At 43.6% G+C, this 10,494-nt stretch overlaps 1 long non-coding RNA gene across 3 annotated transcripts in view; it reads left to right on the forward strand.

Moving 5' to 3' along the window:
* The window catches only part of LOC138745425 (uncharacterized), a 29,684-nt gene extending 20,020 nt beyond the window's left edge, over positions 1-9,664 (forward strand). For all 3 annotated transcript variants that reach the window (XR_011346253.1, XR_011346255.1, XR_011346254.1), the window contains exon 3: positions 9,275-9,664. This is a non-coding gene — a long non-coding RNA (uncharacterized lncRNA). The remainder of the gene's footprint in view (positions 1-9,274) is intronic.
* The last annotated feature ends 830 nt before the right edge of the window (positions 9,665-10,494 follow it).

Here is a 10,494-nt window from a genome sequence, read left to right on the forward strand (position 1 = left end):
CAATACAATGAGCCTGGTGTCACAGTATCTGCCTCCCTCTACCGTACATCACCGTTAAACCTTCTCCCCAATATGAACCTGATGTATCTGACACTGTTAATCGTACATCAATGTTAAACCTTCTCACGAATGTGAATCCTGTCTCAAAGTTTCTGCCTCAGTCTATCGTACATCAACGTTAAACTTTCTCCCCCTGTGAACCTGGTGTAATAGAATCTGCCTCAGTCTACCATCCATCACCGTTAAACCTTCTCCCCACTATGAACATGGTGTCTTGGTATATATCTCAATTTACCGTACATCACCGTTAAACCTTCTCACTACTGTGAACTTGGTGTCACAGTATTGGTCTCAGTCTACCGTACATCACTGATAAACCTCCTCCCCACTGTGCACCCAGTGTCACGGTATCCATTTCAATTTACCGTACATCACTGTTAAACGTTCTCCCCAATATGAACATGGTGTCACAGTATCTGACACAGTTTATAGTAAATCACTGTTAAACCTTCTTACTACTGTGGAATCCATCTCACATTTTCGGCCTCAGTCTACCGTTCATAAACATTAAACCTTTTCCTCCTGTGAACCTGGTGTTAAAGTATCTGCCTCAGTTTAACGCACATCACCATTAAGCCTTCTTACTGCCCTGAACTCAGCGTCACAGAATATGCCAAAGTCTACTGTACTCTACCGTTAAAACATCTCCCCACTCTGAACCTGGTGTCGCAGTATCTCACACAGTCTATCGTACATGACTGTTAAACCTTGTTAATGTTGTGAACCCATTGTCTCAGTATCTCTTATCAGTCTACCATACATCATCGTTAAACATTTACACATCTGTGAATGGGTGTCACTGTATCTGACACAGTTTATCGTACATTACTGTTAAACCTTCTCCCCACTGTGAACCTGGTGTCACTGTATCTGACACAGTTTATCGTACATTACTGTTAAACATTCTCCCCACTGTGAACCTGGTGTCACTGTATCTGACAGTTTATCGCACATTACTGTTAAACCTTCTCACTGCTGTGAAGCAAATGTCACAGTAACGATCTCAGTCGTCCATACATCAGCATTAAACCTCTCTCCACTGTGAATCTGGTGTCACTTTTCCTGCTACATTTTAGTTTACATCAGCGTTAAACCTTATTCCCATTGTGAACATGGTGTCACAGTATCTGCCACAGTTTATTTTACATCACCATTAAATCTTATTCAAATTGTGAACCTGGTGTCACAGTATCTCACAGTTTATCGTACAATACTGTTAAATCTTGTTAATGTTGTGAACCCATTGTCTCAGTATCTCTTATCAGTCTACCATACATCATCGTTAAACCTTTACACATCTGTGAATGGGTGTCATTATATCTGACACAGTTTATTGTACATCACTGTTAAACCTTCTCCCCACTGTGAACCTGGTGTCACAGTATCTGACACAGTTCATCGTAGATTACTGTTAAACATTTTCGCTTCTGTGAACCCAGCATCACAGTAACTGTCTCAGTCTACTGTACATCATCATTGAACTTTATCCCCACTGTGCACCTGGTGTCACTTTATCTACCTCAACATACCGTACATCACCGTTAAACCTTCTCCCCATGTGAACCTGGTGTCACAGTATCTGACACAGTTTATTTTACATCACCGTTAAATCTTATTCAAATTGTGAACCTGGTGTCACAGTATCTCACAGTTTATCGTACAATACTGTTAAATCTTGTTAATGTTGTGAACCCATTGTCTCAGTATCTCTTATCAGTCTACCATACATCATCGTTAAACCTTTACACATCTGTGAATGGGTGTCATTATATCTGACACAGTTTATTGTACATCACTGTTAAACCTTCTCCCCACTGTGAACCTGGTGTCACAGTATCTGACACAGTTCATCGTAGATTACTGTTAAACATTTTCGCTTCTGTGAACCCAGCATCACAGTAACTGTCTCAGTCTACTGTACATCATCATTGAACTTTATCCCCACTGTGCACCTGGTGTCACTTTATCTACCTCAACATACCGTACATCACCGTTTAACCTTCTCCCCATGTGAACCTGGTGTCACAGTATCTGACACAGTTTATTTTACATCACCGTTAAATCTTATTCAAATTGTGAACCTGGTGTCACAGTATCTCACAGTTTATCGTACAATACTGTTAAATCTTGTTAATGTTGTGAACCCATTGTCTCAGTATCTCTTATCAGTCTACCATACATCATCGTTAAACCTTTACACATCTGTGAATGGGTGTCATTATATCTGACACAGTTTATTGTACATCACTGTTAAACCTTCTCCCCACTGTGAACCTGGTGTCACAGTATCTGACACAGTTCATCGTAGATTACTGTTAAACATTTTCGCTTCTGTGAACCCAGCATCACAGTAACTGTCTCAGTCTACTGTACATCATCATTGAACTTTATCCCCACTGTGCACCTGGTGTCACTTTATCTACCTCAACATACCGTACATCACCGTTAAACCTTCTCCCCATGTGAACCTGGTGTCACAGTATCTGACACAGTTTATTTTACATCACCGTTAAATCTTATTCAAATTGTGAACCTGGTGTCACAGTATCTCACAGTTTATCGTACAATACTGTTAAATCTTGTTAATGTTGTGAACCCATTGTCTCAGTATCTCTTATCAGTCTACCATACATCATCGTTAAACCTTTACACATCTGTGAATGGGTGTCATTATATCTGACACAGTTTATTGTACATCACTGTTAAACCTTCTCCCCACTGTGAACCTTGTGTCACAGTATCTGACACAGTTCATCGTAGATTACTGTTAAACATTTTCGCTTCTGTGAACCCAGCATCACAGTAACTGTCTCAGTCTACTGTACATCATCATTGAACTTTATCCCCACTGTGCACCTGGTGTCACTTTATCTACCTCAACATACCGTACATCACCGTTAAACCTTCTCCCCATGTGAACCTGGTGTCACAGTATCTGACACAGTTTATTTTACATCACCGTTAAATCTTATTCAAATTGTGAACCTGGTGTCACAGTATCTCACAGTTTATCGTACAATACTGTTAAATCTTGTTAATGTTGTGAACCCATTGTCTCAGTATCTCTTATCAGTCTACCATACATCATCGTTAAACCTTTACACATCTGTGAATGGGTGTCATTATATCTGACACAGTTTATTGTACATCACTGTTAAACCTTCTCCCCACTGTGAACCAGGTGTCACTGTATCTGACACAGTTTATCGTACATCACTGTTAAACCTTCTCCCCACTGTGAACCTGGTGTCACAGTATCTGACACAGTTCATCGTAGATTACTGTTAAACATTTTCGCTTCTGTGAACCCAGCATCACAGTAACTGTCTCAGTCTACTGTACATCATCGTTGAACTTTATCCCCACTGTGCACCTGGTGTCACTTTATCTACCTCAACATACCGTACATCACCGTTAAACCTTCACCCCCTGTGAACCTGGTGTCACAGTATCTGACACAGTTCATAGTATATCACTGTTAAACCTTCTCACAAATGTGAATCCTACTATAAAATAATGCTCCCCTTCTAAGTCTCGCTGTATTCGAATCCCACCTATTTTAAAAATTCCAAAAAAAGGAGAAAAATCAATCCCAAAACAAGCTACTCAAAAGTAGTAGCCCCCTAAAAATCTGGGTGTGTGGTAAAGTCCACAAGTGGCAGGTGACTAAAGGACTCAGTGTCACCCACCCCCAGTCAGACTTTCACAAAGTCCTGAAACAAAAACATTCAACCCAGTGATTCCAGTCCCAATGATTGTTCCGGATCTTCAACATCGAGAAGACTTTGCGTCAATTCAACTTTTTTTCCCATTCTTTCCATATTTTCCAATCTTCCCATTTCCATTCCCATTGACCCTTCCCTTTGGTGACAATGGTGACATTCGCCCATTTCCTTGTACATCTGGCAATGAATTAGCAAATATTAAAGCATCATGGTCATTTTCAATAAACTGAGATTGAAAATTCCCATAAAAATCTTCCAATACTGCCGAATAACGAAAAGCAAATTTATATCCCTTTTGCCACAATACTTCTTCGACTGAATTAAATTCTCGGACTCTTCTGATAATTTCTTGACTCAGATCTGCATTTAAAAAACCCTATTATTTTGAACCATAATTGGAGCCTGATTTTGCCGTGTTTTCTGCACCACCAATCGGAGGATCATCTCTCTGTCTTGATATTTAAAACAGAGATCGTGGTAATTGGCCTGGAAACGGTTTCTTCCTTAACGCTCTATTCGCTCGATTTAATTCCAGTCCTTCTTGAATGAATTACCTGCCCTACACGTCTGGGATCCATTTCTTCAAAACCTTCACCGGATCCGAACCTTCCATATCTTCCGGAAGATCTACTATCTTAACATTATTTCTACTACTTTGGTTTTCTAATGAGTCAAACTTCTTCAATAATTCCTTCTTCTGAATCCCCCAATCTACAAAAGGATCTTCCACTATTTCCATTTTTTCTCTATTATGCTCCACTTGACTCTTGCATTCAAGAAAGCCTCCTCAATCTTTTTAAAATGATTTTGCACAGTATCCACTGATCGTGTCCATCTCGTAACATCGCTCTTAACTACATTAATATCTTGCTTCATAAAAGTCATTTCTTCACACACAGTGTTCATTTTAGTTTTCATTTCCGAAAATCTGATGAATCATCTGCATTGACATATTTGACATATCTTCCATGAGTTGAGCAATCCCTTCCAGAATTTGAAACACAGAAATCCAGTCCAGGATCCATCACCTACATTTGAGGCTGACCTTCTTTTGCCGCAGTCCCCAGTTCTTCAAATTCTAATGAAGTTGAGCATCTTCTTCCTCCATAGCAATAGGTCCTCTTCCGGTGCTGCTGCAGGTCTGGACACCCGACAACAGTGTGCCGACCTCGTCAGTTCACCGTCGCTCAGGCTCCCCCACAGCCCACACCTTCTCCAAATGTTTGTGGACCCCCGACGCACTGTGCATGCCCGGTAGGGCCACCGACTGCGCAGGTGTGTCTTCTGATGCTACACTGTACCTCCCCTGACCACCAGGCAATGCTGCAGGCTCACGGGCCAGTCCTCGCTCAGCTGGCCCACCCTCACGTCTGTGTTCATGAGTGCATGAGTCAAAACCGCTGAACACATCACTGAGCTGGCGCCATCTTGCGATAGCGCAAGTGGTACCGACGAAATACTTAGCCGGGCAGGAGTCCTCTGAGGCTTGGAGACTCCAGTCGACGACTCCGTTGCTTCAACTTGAACTCGGCCACAATTCTTCAACACTTTTGTAAAGTAATTTCTTCTGGAACCGAGTTTTCAATTTTTTCACATTAGTAGCTATTTCGATCCTCCACTATTCCAAAGTCTATAAACAGTATTTTTAATCACTTTTACAACTTTTAAAATTGAACATTTAATAGTCTAACTGGGGAAGGGTGGAACCACACATCTACCCTCTGCGCAATCTTGTCACAGGATCTGACATAGTTTATAGTAAATCACTGTTAAACCTTCACATTACTGTGAATGCTGTCTCTCAGCTTCTGCCTCAATCTACCGTTAATCATCGTTAAACCTTCTCCCCCTGTTAACTTGGTGTTAAAATATCAGCCTAAGTTTACCACACATCACCATTAAACCTTCTCCCCATTGTGAGACCGGTTTTACTGTATCTGCTACAGTTTATTGTACATCATTTTTAAACCTTCTCACTACTGTTAACATGGAGTCACAGAATCTGCCTTATTCTACCATACATCTCTGTTAAACCTTCTCAGTACTGTGAATACAGTGTCACAGTATCTACCAAGTCGACTGTGCATCACCGATAAACATTCTCCCCACGTTGACCCATTTTTCACTGTTTTTGCCACCATTTATCGTACATCACAGTTCAGCCTTCTCCCCGCTATAAACTTGGAGTCACAGTATATTCCACAGTTTATTGTACATCACTGATATACCTTCTCCTCATTGTGAATGTGGTGTCACCATATCTGCGTCAGTCTTCTGTACATCACCATAAACTTCTCCCCAATGTGAACCTGGTGTCACTTTATCTGCCACAGTTAATATTACATCACCATAAAACCTTCTTCCAACTGTGTACCTGGTATCACAGTATCTACCACAGCTTATCATGCATTACTGTTAAACCTCTCACTACTGAAAACTTGGTGTCACAGTATCTGCCAAAGTCTACTGTATATCACCGTTAAATATTCTCCCAACTGTGAACCTGGTGTCACAGTGTCTGATACAGTTTATCGTACATTACTGTTAAACCCGCCATATAAGCTCCAGATAGCGAAAGAGGAGTTCTCGCATCTGCAGGAACTGGGGATCATTCGTTGCTCCAACAGTCCTTTGGCCTCTCCGCTCCACCTGGTCCCAAAAGCCTCCGATGGCTGGTGCCCCTGCGAAGATTATCGACGGCTTAATCACATGACAGTAGCTGACCGTTACCCCATCCCTCACATTCAGGACTTTATGGCCAATCTGCATGGTATGAGAGTATTCTCCAAGGTCGATCTGGTGTGCGTGTATCATCAAATGCCATTGCACCCCGAGGACATCCCCAAAACGGCCATCATCACCCCCTTCGGCTTGTTCAAATTTTTATGCATGCCTTTCAGGCTCATGAACACCGCCCAGACCTTCCAGCACCTCATGGATACGGTGCGCAGGGATTTGAATTTCGCGTTCATTTATCTGGATGACATTCTTGTCACCAACAGAGACTGGGCACAACACAAATCTCAACTGCACACCCTCTTGTCCCGACTGGCCGAATTCAGCCTAATGGTCAGCCCGGCCAAATACCAGTTTTGTGCAGAAGAAAATTTGGATGGGATGAAACTAATCCAGAATCCATCGCACAAGATTGCAGTAATTGGATTGAGCGTCTTCAAATACTTGGAAGTTTTGAAGTCAACAGACTTTGGAGTGGCCACATTTGCTCAGTTACACGATTTTTCTGATGTAAGTGAAGGTGGTTTTGATCCTGTCAGTTACTGAGTCCTGTGAAATAACCAAGTGCGAGTAGATGGTGGATTTGTAATGGGAAAAGCCAGAGTGGCTCCATTAAAGTCAGTCACCAGACCTTGAATGGAATTGACTGCTGCTATTATGGCGAGCAAAATGGACGCTATGTTAAGAAGAGAATTACAGATGGAGTTAGCAGATCCTGTGTTTTGGACTGATAGAACATCAGTGCTTAAATATATTAATAATGAAATCATGAGGTTTCATCTCTTTGTGACTGACAGAGAGAATGAAAACCTGGACAACAGCAAATGGCAGATTTACCACAGGACAGAGTTTCAACTGATGAATTCACATTTACATCCGTGGAAGTTGATTATTTTGGTCCTTTGCAAGTAAAGTGAGGACGAAGTGTTGAAAAACGATATGGAGTTATTTTCACTTGTTTGACTATGAGAGCAATTCATATTGAAGCAGCGTCATTGCTTGATACAGACTCTTTTATTAATGTTCTTTGGCGTTTTATTCCTAGACGTGGTCAAGTAAAAGAATTATGTTCTGATAATGGATCTAACTTTAAAGGAGCTGATCGAGAATTATGAAAAGTTATTCGAAATTGGAATCAACATCAAATTCATGATGCATTATTTCACAAAGAAGTTAATTGGATATTTAATCCACCCATAGTTATGGGTGTGGTACGGGTAAGGGTTAGTTGGTTGTGGAGAACGTTTACAAAGGTCTGTACTGGGCAGTACTGGGCAGCAATGCTTAATGTTGTAATGGATGCGGATGCTCTGGGAAGGGGTAAGGGAGGGACTGGCCAGGAAGTCTGCAGATGCTGGGGCCCAGGGCAATGCACAAACATGCTGGGGAAACTCATGGATAGTTTTGTGAGGAGCAGGTCCTGCATCACGAGTCAAATTAAGTATTTCGAGGAGGTGTCAAAGGAAATAGATGAAGGTCAAGGTCTGTATGTGCTGCACGTGGATTTTAGTAAGGTGCTTGACAAGGTCGTCACGGTGGCCTCATTCAGAACGTCGGGAGGCATGGGATCCATGGAGCCTTGGCTGTGTGAATTCAGAATTGGCTTGTCTGCAGTAAACAGAGGGTCGTAGTAGATGGAACAATGACTAGTGGCTCTCCAAAGGGATCTGCTCTGGGACCCCTGCTCTTTGTGATTTTTATGAATGATGATGGGAGTGGAAGGGTGAGTACGTCAGGGGATGACACAGAGGTAGAGATGTTGTAGACAGTGTAGAAGGTTGTCATAGGTCATCCAGTTTGCAGAGAAGTGACAGATGGAGTTATATCCTGTAAATACAGATGTACTTAAATAAGCAACTGGTCCAGGTTTATTTCCAGAGTCATTTTCAAGGGCACGAATAACAGTTATTCCAAAGAAGGTTGGAGACCCATTAAAATTAGCTTCATATAGACCAATATCTTTATTGAATGTGGATTACTAGAACGTGAGGGCAGAGCACTTGGTTAATGGCAGGATGATGAACAGTGTGCAGGACAGAGATATATTTAGATCCTGCTCCATAAATCGCTCAAGGTTGCTGTGCAAATTGAGAGGGATTTTGAGATGGTGTATTGTGTGCTGGCCTTCAGGAGTCAGGGATTGAGTTCAAGAACTGAGAGGTAACGTTGCAGATGTATAAAATTCTAGTCAAACCACACTTGGAATATTGTGTGCATTCCTGGGGCGAGAATACCAGTGGATGTCTAAATAAGGTGAGATGAGGGAACTTTAGACAAGATGTGAGGGGGATATTTTGTTGACACAGAATGTATTGGGTGGCTGGAATGCATTGCCAGGGGTAGTAGTGGAGGCTGGTCCAAAAAAGGCATGAAAAAGATTTTAATTTCGGGACAGGAATAAAAGAAAAACAGAAGGTACTGGTAAGAGGGAGGGAAGAGTAATATTGTTGTGGGGTAGGTTCAGATGGGTCAGCTGAAGGGACTCGACTGATCCATCCATGATTTGTCCAGCATCTTGCTGCCATGTCGTGGTGAACCAGGGTGTTGCCTGATGGAGACACGGTACTCTGAGGTCTGCAGATATAGATTGTGGTTTTCTCCATAACACACTTCCTCAGGTAAAGCAGAGGAAGGGAAAGGCCCTAGTGTGCAGGGGTAGGGAGGGGGTGATGGGGGGAGAGTTGGGGCCCTCCAAAGTCATCGTGATCAGGCCTCGGAGACGGCATCTCTATCACTCGTATTTCTCTTCCCAGGAGAAGGAGCGATCTCAGAGAAAAGAGACGTGTCCAGAAGAACATTGCATCCCAGCTGAACAGAGGACGGACAACATCACGATGGCCTGAACCCCTCCCCTTCTCCCTCTGGCCCTGCCAACTCCATTTCCCACTTCTTCCATATACCTTCACCCACCCATTTCTCCCCTACCTATCCTCCATTCCAACCCCCTCCCACTCACCTTCCCCTTCACCTACCCTCACACCTATGCCCTATACTCAGCCCTCCTCCCTTCACCTCCCCCTCCCCTCTCCTTTGCCCCTCCCCTTCGCCTCCTACCCTTCCCCTCCTCCCCTTCCCCTCCTCCCCTTCCCCTCCCCTTCCTACCCCTAACTTAGGGGAAGGAGGGATAGGGGAAGGGGGTAGGAGAAAGGAGGTAGGGGTAGGTAATGGGGTAGTTGTAGGGGGTGCAGGTATGGGGTAGGATTAGGGGAAGGGGGTAGGTGTAGAGGATAGGGGTAGGGTTTAGGTTAGGGTTGAGGAAGGTGGTAGAATTAAGATAAGGGTCAGGGACGGGTAGAGGTACAGTTAGGTTTAGGGTTAGGAGATGTGGGCTCGGGTTAGGTCGAGGTTTAGGGTTAGGTTTAGAGTTCGGGGAAGTGGGCTTGTGATAAGTTTAGGGGAAGGGGTAGGAGTAGGAGGTAGAGGTGGGGTGTGAGTTGGGGTTTGGGGAAGGTGGGTAGGATTAGGGTTGGGTTTAGGGGACAGCGTAGGGATAGGGTTAGGGGACAGAGTGGAAATAAGAGTTAGGGTTGGGGACGAGGTGTAGTGTTTAAGGGTATCGGTTGTGTTAACGTGAAGGTTAGAGTTTGTTAGGGGTTAGGGTTAGGTTGGGGAGGGGAGCGGAGGAGGCGAGCGGGCCACGGGAAATTGGGAGGTGATGGGGGAGGGGAATAGGCATGGGAATGAGGAGGGGTACGGTGTAGAGGAAATGGGAGGTGAATGGAGGAAGGCATCGCTACCCCCTCCGCTCCCCACCCCTTCCCCCACATTATCCCTGCCTCCTCTCCTCCTTCCAGAGGAAGCCGGGCCTCATACCGGCCAGAACCTCCCTGTAATTTCAGAGCCTCCGTATCAGGAAGTGCCTTCGACGCTTGCCGCTGGACAGACATCTTGTCTCTTGATTCATTCTATACCGTTGATATTAAATTTAAAAATGGTTTGGTCTTTTAAAGCTTGAACTCAAAAGGCTGGTCCA

This window comes from Narcine bancroftii, chromosome 11 (genome assembly GCF_036971445.1).
Source record: "Narcine bancroftii isolate sNarBan1 chromosome 11, sNarBan1.hap1, whole genome shotgun sequence".
Taxonomy (NCBI): Eukaryota; Metazoa; Chordata; class Chondrichthyes; order Torpediniformes; family Narcinidae; genus Narcine; species Narcine bancroftii.